At 44.0% G+C, this 15,547-nt stretch overlaps 1 protein-coding gene across 8 annotated transcripts in view; it reads right to left on the bottom strand.

Annotated features, from left to right (window-relative positions):
- LOC138757498 (TBC1 domain family member 1-like) overlaps positions 1-15,547 on the bottom strand; it is a 312,814-nt gene that overhangs the window by 205,780 nt on the left and 91,487 nt on the right. The gene's annotated exons all lie outside the window — the stretch shown is intronic.

Consider the following 15,547-nt stretch of genomic DNA (forward strand, 5'->3'; position numbering starts at 1 on the left):
ATGGCGGGACTGCACCCAAGATGATGGCGGGACTGCACCCAAGATGATGGCGGGACTGCACCCAAGATGATGGCGGGACTGCACCCAAGATGATGGCGGGACTGCACCCAAGATGATGGCGGGACTGCACCCAAGATGATGGCGGGACTGCACCCAAGATGATGGCGGGACTGCACCCAAGATGATGGCGGGACTGCACCCAAGATGATGGCGGGACTGCACCCAAGATGATGGCGGGACTGCACCCAAGATGATGGCGGGACTGCACCCAAGATGATGGCGGGACTGCACCCAAGATGATGGCGGGACTGCACCCAAGATGATGGCGGGACTGCACCCAAGATGATGGCGGGACTGCACCCAAGATGATGGCGGGACTGCACCCAAGATGATGGCGGGACTGCACCCAAGATGATGGCGGGACTGCACCCAAGATGATGGCGGGACTGCACCCAAGATGATGGCGGGACTGCACCCAAGATGATGGCGGGACTGCACCCAAGATGATGGCGGGACTGCACCCAAGATGATGGCGGGACTGCACCCAAGATGATGGCGGGACTGCACCCAAGATGATGGCGGGACTGCACCCAAGATGATGGCGGGACTGCACCCAAGATGATGGCGGGACTGCACCCAAGATGATGGCGGGACTGCACCCAAGATGATGGCGGGACTGCACCCAAGATGATGGCGGGACTGCACCCAAGATGATGGCGGGACTGCACCCAAGATGATGGCGGGACTGCACCCAAGATGATGGCGGGACTGCACCCAAGATGATGGCGGGACTGCACCCAAGATGATGGCGGGACTGCACCCAAGATGATGGCGGGACTGCACCCAAGATGATGGCGGGACTGCACCCAAGATGATGGCGGGACTGCACCCAAGATGATGGCGGGACTGCACCCAAGATGATGGCGGGACTGCACCCAAGATGATGGCGGGACTGCACCCAAGATGATGGCGGGACTGCACCCAAGATGATGGCGGGACTGCACCCAAGATGATGGCGGGACTGCACCCAAGATGATGGCGGGACTGCACCCAAGATGATGGCGGGACTGCACCCAAGATGATGGCGGGACTGCACCCAAGATGATGGCGGGACTGCACCCAAGATGATGGCGGGACTGCACCCAAGATGATGGCGGGACTGCACCCAAGATGATGGCGGGACTGCACCCAAGATGATGGCGGGACTGCACCCAAGATGATGGCGGGACTGCACCCAAGATGATGGCGGGACTGCACCCAAGATGATGGCGGGACTGCACCCAAGATGATGGCGGGACTGCACCCAAGATGATGGCGGGACTGCACCCAAGATGATGGCGGGACTGCACCCAAGATGATGGCGGGACTGCACCCAAGATGATGGCGGGACTGCACCCAAGATGATGGCGGGACTGCACCCAAGATGATGGCGGGACTGCACCCAAGATGATGGCGGGACTGCACCCAAGATGATGGCGGGACTGCACCCAAGATGATGGCGGGACTGCACCCAAGATGATGGCGGGACTGCACCCAAGATGATGGCGGGACTGCACCCAAGATGATGGCGGGACTGCACCCAAGATGATGGCGGGACTGCACCCAAGATGATGGCGGGACTGCACCCAAGATGATGGCGGGACTGCACCCAAGATGATGGCGGGACTGCACCCAAGATGATGGCGGGACTGCACCCAAGATGATGGCGGGACTGCACCCAAGATGATGGCGGGACTGCACCCAAGATGATGGCGGGACTGCACCCAAGATGATGGCGGGACTGCACCCAAGATGATGGCGGGACTGCACCCAAGATGATGGCGGGACTGCACCCAAGATGATGGCGGGACTGCACTCAAGATGATGGCAGGACTGCACCGCCATCATCTTGGGTCTGACTGTAAGAGGTGCTTAGGCAATTCCTGCTAGTGGCAAATCTGTCTGCCTTGCAGCAGGAAAAAAGAAATTTCATCTAATATGACTCTTTTATTACTATGACAATAAATTGAATCTTGAATCTTGACCTCCTGTGCGCTTCCGCATTGTCACCTGCAGACCTATTTGTAACGAGAGATTTTCATCTTCTCACCCATCAATGTCCACAATTCAACAGACCACCAATGAGAGGTTTCAGAAATAAAATTTATGTGGAGATGGAAGGGTTCAGAACCACCACGTCACGACATAAACACCACATGAATGCTTATCCAAGCTGTCAAATACGCACAACCAGTGTGGTACGCAAGGAAGGAAACACTGCAGTTATCATGTAATATACATTAATGTTTAATATGTGGTCTAGATACACATATCTATATTCACCCATAAACCTAAGACAGGACATCTAGTCCCCTCCAAAAGGCCAGCAAACATGTGGTGTTGTACATCACCTCATTTAGCACAGGCATATTTTAAATAGAACTATTAAAGTGAAAAAAAATGACGGTTTGTTATGGAAGGGATCATGCTGAGGAATAACCTGAAGAATAAGCAGTGACTAATGGCCTCAGAAATAGTCATTTTGCTGTACAAGGTATCTTTCAATGTTGACTCATTGGAAATAGGCCATATGTGTGCCTTTCACCTCAAACTTCTCTTTATTCACTCAAGCTTCCAGCATATAACCGTTTACAGCACGGAAACTGGCCATGTCGGCCCTTCAAGTCCGTACCGGTTCACTTGAACAACTCCACTAGCTCCTCCGCAAACTCCTGAGGAAGTAGAGGCTTTCTTCATAATGCCATGGGTGTGCTGGTTCCAGGAAAGATCCTCCGAGACAGCGACTCCCCACACCCACTCATCCTCTCAACCTCTCTGTCATCTGCAGCTTTTACCTTTCTCATACCTGTACCTTTACTGAGCATCACTTACCTTTCAAGAACAAATCAAGTTCATCCAGAGATGATACTGAGATAGGGTGACTAGCAGGATAGGCAAGAAAAGGGACACCGGAGGAGCGTCCAAATGAAAAGTGAGCAACGCATGGAAGAAATTGCAAAGCTTTGGGGGAAGATTTGGGAGCTACTCGTGGAGTGGTGGATATCAGAAACCATAGTTAGTGGAATGGAGTGTTCTTACTGAGCCACAGGGCTGTGGGAAGTTCAAAGAAAGCAGAAGAATGGGGAACATTTTACCTCAGGCAATTTACAGACCAGGAAGCAGATAAGACAGTGTTTATAGATGAGCAGACCAGGAGGAGTTTTGGAAGAATTCAGGATTATGGTGAGTGAAGATCATCCTGTTTATCAACTGCTAAATCTGGGATGTTTCAAGATTATGGAGGAGGGTTATGGCAACAGGCAAGTTGAGGTCAAGCTGGGAATGGGTGGAGGGAATAGTACAACAAGCTTCAGATAGTTCCAGGTTGAGACATCAACCTGCAAAAGGGTTGGAATCTCTGATGAAGGAATGTTGGTGTGGGAGCACCAGTGGTCAGTTTTCCCAATGTTTAATTATGCCTCTTCCACAGCAGAATGAAGAACAAGCATGTTGGCAGCCGTAATACATGATGGAGGCAGGAGAGCTGGTAGTGAGGTAGAGTCAACCCTTCAGAGTGCATGGTTGTTTCTTTGAACAATGTCAATGAGAAGCCAACATGTAGATAAGATTAAGTTTGGGATGAACGTCAATTCTGGGAATCCAGAGGTGGAGTAGGGAAGAGGAGACAAGGGCAGTTCCAGTTAGATGCACAATGATCAACAAAACTATCAGGATGTCAACATGTTCACGAGGCAAAGAGCATGAGAGGAAGGTCTTGGAGCCTAATTGAGTTTTTTGAGGATATAACAAAAGACGTTGTTGAAGGTAGGGCAGTAGATGTGGTGTCTATGGATTTTAGCAAGGCATTTGACAAGGTCCCCCATGAGAGACTCATTCAGAAAGTCATGAGGCATGGGATCAGTGGAACCTTGACTGATAGATTAAAAACTGGCTTGCCTGTAGAAAGCAGTGAACGGAAAGTATTCTGCTTAGAGATCAGTGACTAGTGGAATTCCACAGGTTAATAGAATAGTTAAGAAGGCCTATGGGGTGCTGGGCTCATTAGTAGGGTGATTCAGTTCAAGAGTCAAAAGGCTCTGGTGCAACCACATGGAGAATTGTGTTCAGTTCTGGTCGCCTCATTATAGAAGGATGTGGAAGCTATGGAGAGGTTGCATAGGAGATTTACCAGAGTGTGACCTGGTTTGGAAATTAAGTCATAGGAGGAAAGGTTAGCAGAATTAGGGCTTTTCTCTTTTGAGTGAATAAGGATGAGAGGTGGCTGACAGAAGTCCACAGGATTCTGATAGGCATAAGCGTCTTTCAGGTGCTTTCTCCGCCAAGAATGTGCCTGCAGAAGTGGATCCAGGCCTGTGGAATGGTCATTCAGGTGGCAGCCCTGAAAGTGCTGCACTGTCCACCTGAAAGGGACAGCTGCAAGAGAGGCAACTCAGAGCGCATTTCGACTCCTGTCCCTCAGGACATCAGGGCAGGGACGGCTAGCAGGGGACGTAGGGCAGGGGTTGCTGGTGCAGGACGTCAAGGCTGGGGCAGCCGGCGGGGGACATCCCCCACCGGCCGCCCCAGCCCCGACGTCCCCTGCCAGGGGAGCAGGGGTAGTAGGCACGCGGAGTTGGGTCGCCAGCTGATTGTCATCAGTCCCTCCCAGAGGAGGGTTAGAAAGTGCACCCCGGAGATGTCTCCTGCTCTTTCAGGCGGCCTCCAAACAGCCGCACAGGGGTAGAATACGCAGCACTATATCAGGGTATTCTGGCCACTTGAAAGAGCTTATAGATAAGTAGAGAGTCAGTGACTTTTCCCCAGGGTGGGAGCAAATACCAAAGGACGTCTGTACAAAATGAAAGCAGGAAAGTTTAGGGAAGACATTAGGGGTACACTTTTAAAAAAAAATAGTTGTGGGTGCCTGGAATGCCTTGCCAGGGGTAGTGATGAAGGCAGAGATGTCAAAGGCATTTAAAGGGCTCTTAGACAGGCACATGGATAAATGTAAAATAGAGGATTATGAAATAGGAAGGGTTTAGTCTTTTTTTTTGATAAGGATATATAGGTCAGCACAACATTATGGGCTAAGGGTTTGTACTGTGCTGTAATGTTCCATGTTCTTTGTAACGTGACCAAGTCAAAAATAATCAGTTTCACACACAGTGCCTATCTTTGAATAAACCCTTAATCAATTCAATGTTATTTTGAGGGAATAGGGAGTCCAGAGAGATTAAGATCTGTGGACATGAAGGGAATGGACACAAATTTGAAGGTGGCAGCTTGTGGAAGGAGTTTAGAGATGAACGGGTTCCCATAGGCAGAGCAGGGAAAAGAATGAGGAAGAGAGGTGGCAGCAGTTCTGACAAGAGCAGCGTTTGAAAGGATGAAAAGTACAGTGACTGGGGTGAAGTTGGAGGATGCCCACGTAAAGCACGTAGAGATACCTGCTGTACTTTTCTTGGGCAGCAAAACTCTGAGCAAGAATCCCTCTATCATTGTTTGAAGCAAGGGTAGTGAGGACAGAGGAGGAGAGAAAGCAGCAGTCAGCTTCACTGCCTAGTGTGGTGTTGGAAAAGAGGATATTTTGTACAGGGAAGACCTGCTTGCTATGGACCAACCAGATGTATAAATGAATGGCTAAACATTATTACATACTAGTGATGTTCTGGTTGTGTATCTCCCCATTTGATCACAGCACAGGAAGGGAAACCAGCAGGGACAGGCAGAACCAACCTCTGCACACTGGGAGGGTAGAGTAGGGTAGGGTAACCACACCAACCCCCACCACCATCACAGGAATCAGGTAACAATGAACAATTATGGGGACTCAGTTAGATTTCAGGTTTATTGTTAGAGAACATACATGACATCACATATAACCCTGAGATTCTTTTTTCCTGTAGGCAAGGCAGAATTACTAATGCAAAAAATTAAATTGCATAAAGCATACAAATGAAAACAAAAAAAACTGTAAACATGATAAAATATAAACAAACTGTGCAATAGAGAGAATAAAAGAAAAAATAATAAAGTGCAAAAGTAAGAGTTCTTACATGAGTCTCTGATTGAGTATGTTATTGAGGAGTCTGATGGTGGAGGGGTAGCAGCTGTTCCTGAACCTGGTGGTGTGAGTCTTGTGGCACCTATACCTCTTTCCTGATGGCAGCAACGAGAACAGAGCATGTGTTGGGTGGTATGGATCCTTGATGTTTGCTGCTGCATTCCCTGTAGCATTCCCTGTAGATGTTCTCCATAGTGGAGAGGCTTTTACCTGCAATGTCCTGAACTGTGTCCACTACCTTTTCAAAGGCTTCACACACATACAACAAGCATACACCTCTTTCTTGGTATTAGGTGTACTACAAATTTCAAACAACAACTAACAATATATTCCCGACATCTGGCTGGAAGACACCAAGAAGTCTTAGAACCCCATGTCAATAATTTTCAGTTTGTTTCTTTGTTTGGAAAGAAGCTGGGCGACTCCACTGAAGCCTCACTCTACTAAATATGATGTTGGGAAGCCAATAAAGTGCATCTTGACTTTGTTCCACAGTGCAGGGTAGTGGTCAAAAATGGTTTTTTGTAACCAAAAAATCTTGATATGATTTTTTTTTTTAAAACTTTGGCCTCAGCTTAATGTCATTTTGGAATGAAATCAATTCTTCCTCCACTATTACCGTTTCCTCATTGCTGATGTCTAGGAATGGATTGATCACCCAGTCTGGTATCTTAAGCAACAAAAAAAATCCTGACATCTGACAGACATATCTCTGTCCAGCTGATCCAGGTGTGCACAATATACTGATATGCTCTTCTCCTTCTCCAATTCAGAGAGGCATGAAAACTGGAAGAGCTCACAGTGGGCTATGTTACGTTGGAATAACTAACTTGGACAGAAACATGGAAAGGCTGATTTGGCTTTGATAAAGTTAACCTCATTTCCTTACAGTTGCAAATTAACTTTGTTGAACTTTGTGAATACATTTGAAAAGTAACCAACGCCATGCTTGATGTTTCTTACTTCACCACAAAGAACAGAATTAGAGTCTTTGAAGAATTCATCAATTATTTTAAAAAGTGAATAGAAACATCTCAGGCAGTTTCACTTTGACAGTCATCTAACTTCTGTGTGCAACAACAGACAATCAAAATCTTCATCATTCTCAGTGCAGAGCTGTCGAAACAGTTGGGAATTGAGAGCACGTGCCTTGATTTTATTTACAGGTGCGATAACAGAGCTTAATGATTTGTGAAGTCAACCACTTAGGTTTTTTTGCGACCAGATATTGCCTGTGGATTACACAGTGCACTGTAAACACACCAGGCACAGCTTTTTTCAAGAAAGTGATGAAGCCATGATGATGACCTGTCATCAATGGTGCCCCATCTGTGGCACAAGCTAAGATTGTGTGTAAGCGGGAGGTCTTTGAAAAAATTCTCAACAACACTTTTTGTATCTGTTTCCAGTTGTCTTGCAAATAACAGCTCTTGAACCAAACTTTCATCCCTGATGAAACGAACATAAGCAAGAAGCCAAGATTCATGACCTGGCAGAGTGGACTCATTTAATTGTAAGCCAAATGCTATTGTCCTAAGCATGATGCACAATGTGCCTTCGACGTTTTCAGCCATTTCATCCACTCTTCTTTGAGCAGAGTTATCACTGAGGGAATAGCTTTAATAATTTGTTCAGGTGACTTGTATAAAACTGTGCACAGAACCTCACTTACTGCTGGCAGTACAAGCTCTTCTCCAGGATATCAGGAGCTCGGATGGGCGGGCAGCCAGGACAAGGATCTGTGATCAAGTAGATGGGTGCTTGGATGGGCGGGCAGAAGGAGTGAGGGTTTGGAGTTGGGGTGTCAGGAGCTCGGATGGGTGGGTGGTTGGGGCCAAAAATAAGGGGGGGGGGGGTTAACTTTTACATAGGATGACTATTACGGGGGGGGGGGGCGGGGGCAGGGGGTCAACTTTTACATGGGATGACTATTACGCGAGTGTATTTATATGGTAATTTAAATGTACATTATAAGACTGAAGATAATTTGCAAAACTTACAAACCTAGAGCCTTGGCTTTTGCAAAAATGAAAATATGATGATGTCCAGTCCCCTCAGCATCTGCTGTCTGATCTGTCTTGCCCTGTCCAGAGACTTCAGACCACATCATCAAGATACAAGCAAACATTCAGACCACCCCATTTTTCTTCTCCACCCCCCCTGGATCTTTTCACCACCACCGCAGGGGGGGGGGGGGGGGGGAGGTGCAGGGAGGGTATTTTTCCTCACTGTCCCTTGGATCTTTCCACTGACCCCAGAAAGGTGACTTTGGAAATCGCTAGGGTAGACTGTGTCTGGAAGTGAGGAAATCCATGATCCAATTACACAGAGGGGTCCTGAATCCCAGGTCTTGGTGTTTGCTGATCAGTTTTTAGGGGATGATGGTGTTAAATGCCAAACTGTAATCGATAAAGAGCTTCCTAATTAATACATGTTTGCAGTTCAGGGGTTTGTGTAAACCAGTGGTTCTCAAAGTTTTCGGGCTGCTGCCCCCTTGGCTCCCAGGCTGCATCCCTCCCCCACTCCCACACCCCAACCAACACTCACATACAACAAACGTACCCCTCTTTCTTGGTATTAGGCGTACTGCAAATTTCAAACAACAACTAATCCAACACTATATTCCTGACATCTGGATTTGTGTACATTCCAATATTCACTCAGAATACTCAGGTAGAGCACTAATGCACCTCCACTCAGCTAGTATTTTGCAGAACAAGCTTACAGGAAGCAGGGCTTCAAGGTCAGAACTGAGGAGCTGATTGACAGAATTACCATCAAAAATATCAAGTGGTAAACCAAAGGCTAAAGCATACCCACTCAAGGTCAAAATGATTTCCACAGAAATATTAAATCCACTTCTCCATCTCTTTCAGTGCAAATCAATTGGATGAATTGATTTTTTTTTCTTTGGCTTGGCTTCGCGGACGAAGATTTATGGAGGGGTATGTCCATGTCTGCTGCAGGCTCGTTGGTGACTGACAAGTCCGATGCGGGACAGGCAGGCACGGTTGCAGCAGTTGCAAGGGAAAATTGGTTGGTTGGGGTTGGGTGTTGGGTTTTTCCTCCTTTGTCTTTTGTCAGTGAGGTGGGCTCTGCGGCCTTCTTCAAAGGAGGTTGCTGCCCGCTGAACTGTGAGGCGCCAAGATGCACGGTTGGAGGGGATATCAGCCCAATGGCAGTGGTCAATGTGGCAGGCATGGTAATCTCCCAAACTAATAGACTGGCAGGGTTGTGAATAGAAACAAAATTTTCCTTTGCAGTTCCCCTCTCCCATGCACATTACACCAAGAGAATAGGTGTCAATGAAGCTTTATTAGCAATCTTTAATCTGTTATCACACTGTCTTTTTCAATTTCTTTCTTTTGTAAGCATGACAAATAAAGCACTCGAGTTTTCCACAGGATTTGCAGAATTAAAATTTTAATTTTCAAAGGAAAAGAATTGTTTGTTTCTCACAATATACTTGGTCCCAATGAGAAACATTCTTTGACAAGCAGTCTAATAGGTCAATGTTAATATGCATCAGATATACAAAGTAGGACCAAATCTTAATTACAGAGTAATTTATTGCCCATCTGAATTGTGTGTTTAAATCAGATCTGGTCTGACTTATGTCAAGATTAATGTTAGATTATAGACTGGTGCAACATAATTTTTGGCATCAGCTATATCTTACCCCCACAGAAACTGCATAAATTAAATTCTAATATATCTGATACAAGTTTTCGATGCGGTGAATAAGCAGGTAACTTCTTACATTCTACTTGGTCAAGCTCTAAAATGAAACCTTTTTGGGAGAATTTAAGAATTTTATTCAACCAGATTATTGGAAAGCAATTGCTACCAAGTCTGGAATTGTTTCTTCTAGGAAATATTATAAGCACAAGACCTAAAATGAGGCTGTCCAGGTACCAATTAGAATTTCTTAAGATTAAATTAGCAGTGCCCAAGAAATGTATTGCGGTTCCCTGGAAATCTGATTCCTTTCTGGACTTAGCCAGATGGAATGTGGAAATGCACAGTTGTGTCCCCTGGAGAAAATTAATTACAATTTAAGGAAAAAATACAATATGTGTTTGCAGGCAATGGTAGCCATATCTACAAATACAGGGTTGAATACTTTAGGCACTTATACTATTTTTGAATTTTTTTATCCTTTCTTCTCCCATATTTGAGATTGAGGTAGAAAAAAAAACCTGGACTTTCTGAACTGGATTCCAGATCCAAACAGTTCCTTTTTCTTTCTCTATCTTTTCTTTCTTCTTTTTCTTCATTCTATTTATTTATTATTTCTCTCTGATCTTTTCTTATTTTTCTTTTCAAGGGGCTTTTGTTTGAGGGAAGAAGGAGGGGGTCTTTTCTTTTTTTTGGAAATTTGAATAATCTGTATCAATGATTCCTTCATTCCTTTTCTGATGGTTAATTATTAATACTTGTTTGATCTTAAAACTAAAATAAAATATTAAAAAAAGGAATAAGCAGAATGGGCAAAACAAAACAGGAAATGTCAGAATAGAGACAGTGGTAACTGGGGGAGGAGACCAGACCAACAAAAAAAGTGTTAATTAGATATGATGGGGGAGAGGTGAGAATTCATTATGGCTGTGTGAAAGGAAACAGGGGAAAGGGAGAGACACAGAGCTGAGGAAGGCGACGGGAAGAAGTGAGGGGGGTGGTTTTTAATGAAAGTCATAGAAGTAGATATTAACACCATCTGGTTGGAGGTTGCCCAGTTGGAAGATGAGGTGTTGTTTCTCCAATTTGCGGGTGGTCTTAGTCTGGCAGTACGCGAGACCATGGATAGACATGCCAGCGAGGGAATCCCGCGCAGCCTATAAGGAGTTTGTATGTTCTCCCTGTGTCTGCGTGGGTTTTCCCCAGGGACTCCAGTTTCCTCCCACCTTCCCAAATGTACCAGGGGTTGTAGATCAATTGGATGTAATTAGACAGCATGGCTTCATGGGTCGAAAGGGTCTGTTAATGTGCTGTAGTCTTTAAAAAATTTAAAATATCACAGAATGATTTACTTCATTGAAGATCATACATGAAAATGGATTTTAGATTTTTTTTTAATTTTAATCTTGATCAATTCCATCCCCTACCCCAAGACACAAGATTGGATAAAATGATGGTCAGACGATACTATGTCACAGTGCCTTCACAGCAGATGCGATGTTAAATCTTAGGGTTTACAGCAGCTTTAGAGCCTCCCTTTCTTGGGTTAGGGATAAAGAAGTGTAATTTACATTTTGTCTGATGTATTACAGGTCCCAATCACATTAAAAGCCAGTCGTATCAATGAATTTCAACACTGGTGTCATGTGTGAAAATTCTTTCCAGGATTTAAGATTTCAAAGTGCCCTCAGTGGAAAATAGAAACTCCAGAAAGTCTCGACCAGCAATACACGTTGACATCACTTTTCAGAAGGTAAATCACAAAAATCCATAGACACTGTAGCCGCTTTCAGGTGGAATAGCTGGGAGAATGCACCTCAGGAGTTGGCTGTGGGTGTGCGCGATGCAACATTTAGGTGGCAGTGCTGAAGGCGCTGTTCTGGTACCTGAAAGGTCTGCAGCAGGCAGAGACGCCGCGGAGCAAATACCGGTTCCTGTCGACTGTGGCCGTTGTCCCGCCCGCTTTCAGATGCCTAGGGGGAGCGCTCGGAAGCGGAGAATACACCCAACCCTCCTCAGGTAGGTAAGTACTCGGGGAGTCATGTGATGGAGTAGTGGCCGGTAGGAGAATTCCAGCCCTCTCCAGAAAAGGAAAAAAGCAAAGCCACAGACACACAAACCACCACAAATAAAAAATAAAGGTGTGGAGAAAATGGCACCAAAGAAAGAAAAGCCAAAAACGGGAAGAAGGAAAGATGCCGGAAGAGAAAGGTGAAGGCCTTACCTGTACGAAGTAGGGACCCGCCGTGGAAAGAGGAGCCCACTCCCTGAGGTCAGTGGAAATCCCGAAGGGTCGTGACCCACCGAACACAGGATTACAAGGATGGCTCACGGAGCCAAACAGAAGTGCGCCACCGCACCTGCGCGACGCGCACGGCAAAGACAACGCCAACAGGAGGGGGGACCAGCTATGGAGTGGAACTCCACAGCTTGAACAGCTGAGTAAGACCCGACAGTAGGGCTCCCATCGGGAAGATATAGGAAATAACGGGAACGGGAGGGAGGAGAATGAAAAAAGGAAATCAGAGACACAGCAGATGACCAGCCCTGAGGAAGAGGACCAACACCAAGACACCATTAATTTTAAAAAAATACCCAGCAAATTGAAATAAAAAGCCCAACAAGAAAGTCAGAAGAGACACAGATACAAGGAAGAGAAGTAGAGTACACAGGTCCTGGAATGGACTCAAGGGAAGAGGAGGGAGAACATCAAGCTCTGCACAGAGAAATAGAAGATAAAGGGAATGGACTGTACATAGAGAGGAAATTTTTTGAAGAATATATGGAAGCAGTAAAAGAATGGCAAACACGAGAATTTAATGAAATAAAAAGAAGAATAAAAGGTACAGAAGAAAAAGTGAGTAGATTAGAGATGGTAATGACAGAAATAGGGAAAAGAGTAGACAAGGTGGAAGAACGAGAAACAGCCGTAGAAATGGAAGTGGACGACTTAAAAAGGAAATTGGAAGAATTTGATAAAAAAGTTAAAGAAACACAGGAGTTGTTAGCTCAGAAGATGGATAAAATGGAAAATTATACTAGGAGAAACAATATAAAGATAGTGGGCCTTAAGGAAGATGAAGGAAAAGATATGAAAGAATTTATAAAAGAATGGATCCCCAGGGTCCTAGGAATGCCAGAATTACAGGAAGGAATGGAAATAGAAAGGGCACACAGAACATTAGCCCCTAAGCCACAGCCACAACAAAAACCAAGATCCATTCTAGTAAAATTCCTGAGACATACGACAAGAGAAAATATATTGGAGAAGGCAATGAAAAAAATGAGAGAAGACAAAAAGCCACTGGAATACAAAGGTCAAAAAAATTTTTTCTACCCAGACATAAGTTTTGAGCCCCTGAAGAACAGGAAGGAGTTCAACGCAGCAAAATCGATCCTATGGAAGAAAGGCTATAAATTTATGTTAAGATATCCAGCGGTGCTTAAAATAGTTATCCCGGGGCAGCAAAGCAGACTGTTCTCGAATCTGGAGAAAGCACGAGAATTTTCAGACCACCTGCAAAACAGACAGAGAGATGAAGAGATGTAACAAGAACAAGAATGGCGACAAACTTCATATAAAGAAGAAAAATAATGTATAAGTAAGAACTAAGAAGGGGAAGAAAGGAAGTAAGGGGGGAATTAAGAGGGTGAGCTTTGTTATATGTGAAGATAAAAGTCTTTTCTGGAGGGGGCTGGGGTGGGAGAGAATAACAGTCACTGCAAAATCAGTTGATGCTTGCGAGCAGGTTCGCAATCCAAATGGAGAGGGGAGATGTGATTGCCCGGCAAGGGACAAGGGGCAACTCAGAGAGGGAGGGGGGGGGGGGGAAACATTTAGGGTTAAGGGAATTTTAGATGTGGGAATAGTGGAAATATTTTATGTTTTAGAAGTGTTGTCTTACAGTGCGTTCAAAAAAAGAAAACAGAAATGGATAGGAAGGGAAGGTGGTGATGAGGAAGCGGAAATGAGAGGTAAACAAAGTATGAAATGGCCATGTTGAACTATATGTCTATAAATATGAACGGAATACGTAACCAAATCAAAAGGAAGAGGCTGTTAAATTTACTGAAGAAAGAAAAAATTGATATACCATTCGTGCAGGAAACACATCTAACTGAAGTGGAACACAAGAAATTAAGGAGAGATTGGATAGGGCACGCAACAGCAGCATCATATAATTCAAAAGCCAGAGGAGTAGCTATATTAATCAATAAAAATGTACCAATCAAAATAGAGGAGGAAATAATAGATCCAGCAGGGAGGTATGTAATGATAAAGTGTCAGATATATTCAGAATTTTGGAATTTGCTCAATGTATATGCACCTAATGAAGAGGATCAAAAATTTATGCAAGATATCTTTTTGAAGATTGCAGATATGCAGGGGAATATACTGATAGGAGGGGACTTTAAATTTAATTTGGAGTCAAAGATGGATAAAATTGGAAAAAAGACAAGCAGAAAGAACAAAGTAACCAAATTTATGGTTAAATCGATGCAGGAAATGCAACTTTTGGATATATGGAGGAGACAACACCCAAAGGAGAAGGAATACTCATATTATTCGGGTAGACATAAAACATACTCAAGGATAGACCTGTTCCTGTTGTCAGCCCACATCCAAGGGAGAGTTAGGAAAATGGAATATAAGCTAGATTGTTAACGGATCACTCACCCCTGTTATTGGCAATAGAGCTGGAGGACCTCCCACCGAGAACATATAGATGGAGATTAAACTCCATGCTACTTAAAAGACAGGATTTTAGAAAATTCATTGAGCGACAAATTAAAATGTACTTTGAAATAAATACGGAATCAGTGAAAGATAAGTTTATACTATGGGATGCAATGAAAGGCTTCATCAGAGGGCAGATAATAAGTTATGTAACTAAGATGAAGAAGGACTACAATCGGAAATAGAACAGCTGGAAAGGGAAATAGCAAGTACAGAAAAAAAAAGCAATAAGGGAAGATACAACATAAAGAATAGAATTGGTGGACAAAAAAAATATGAAACACTTCAAACATTTAAGGTGGAGAAGAACATAATGAAGACAAAACAGAAGTATTATGAGCTAGGAGAAAAAACACACAAAATACTAGCTTGGCATCTTAAGACCGAACAAACTAAAAGAATGGTATTGGCATCAAGGAAAAAGGACAAGCAAATTACATATAACCCAACGGAGATCAATGAAAACTTCAAGGAATTCTACGAGCAACTATATCAAACTGAGAACGAAGGGAAAGAAAACAAAATAGATGAATTTCTAGCTAAAATTGAACTACCAAAATTGCAAGAAGAGTAGCAAAATAAATTAATAAAACAATTTGAAATAGAGGAAATACAGGATATATTAAAAAACTACTGAACAATAAAACACCGGGAGAGGATGGACTCCCATTAGAATTCTATAAAACATTTAAAGATTTATTAATTCCTCCTCTCCTGGAAGTAATGAACCAGATTGAAGAAACATAAAACATGCCAGATTCATGCAAGACAGCAATAATTACAGTAATACCAAAGACGGGCAAAGATCCACTAACACCAGCATCGTATAGACCTATATCTCTACTTAACACAGATTATAAGATAATAGCTAAACTATTAGCAAACAGATTGGCCGACTATGTGCCAAAAATAGTAAAACTAGATCAAACTGGATTTATTAAGAAAAGACGAACAACGGACAATATCTGTAAGTTCATTAACTTAATCCATGTACAACAAGGAAACAAGACGCCAACAGTGGTGGTTGCCTTAGACGCAGAGAAAGCCTTTGACAGAGTAGAATGGAATTATTTATTTAAAGTACTACA

This window comes from Narcine bancroftii, chromosome 3, assembly GCF_036971445.1.
Source record: "Narcine bancroftii isolate sNarBan1 chromosome 3, sNarBan1.hap1, whole genome shotgun sequence".
Taxonomy (NCBI): domain Eukaryota; kingdom Metazoa; phylum Chordata; class Chondrichthyes; order Torpediniformes; family Narcinidae; genus Narcine; species Narcine bancroftii.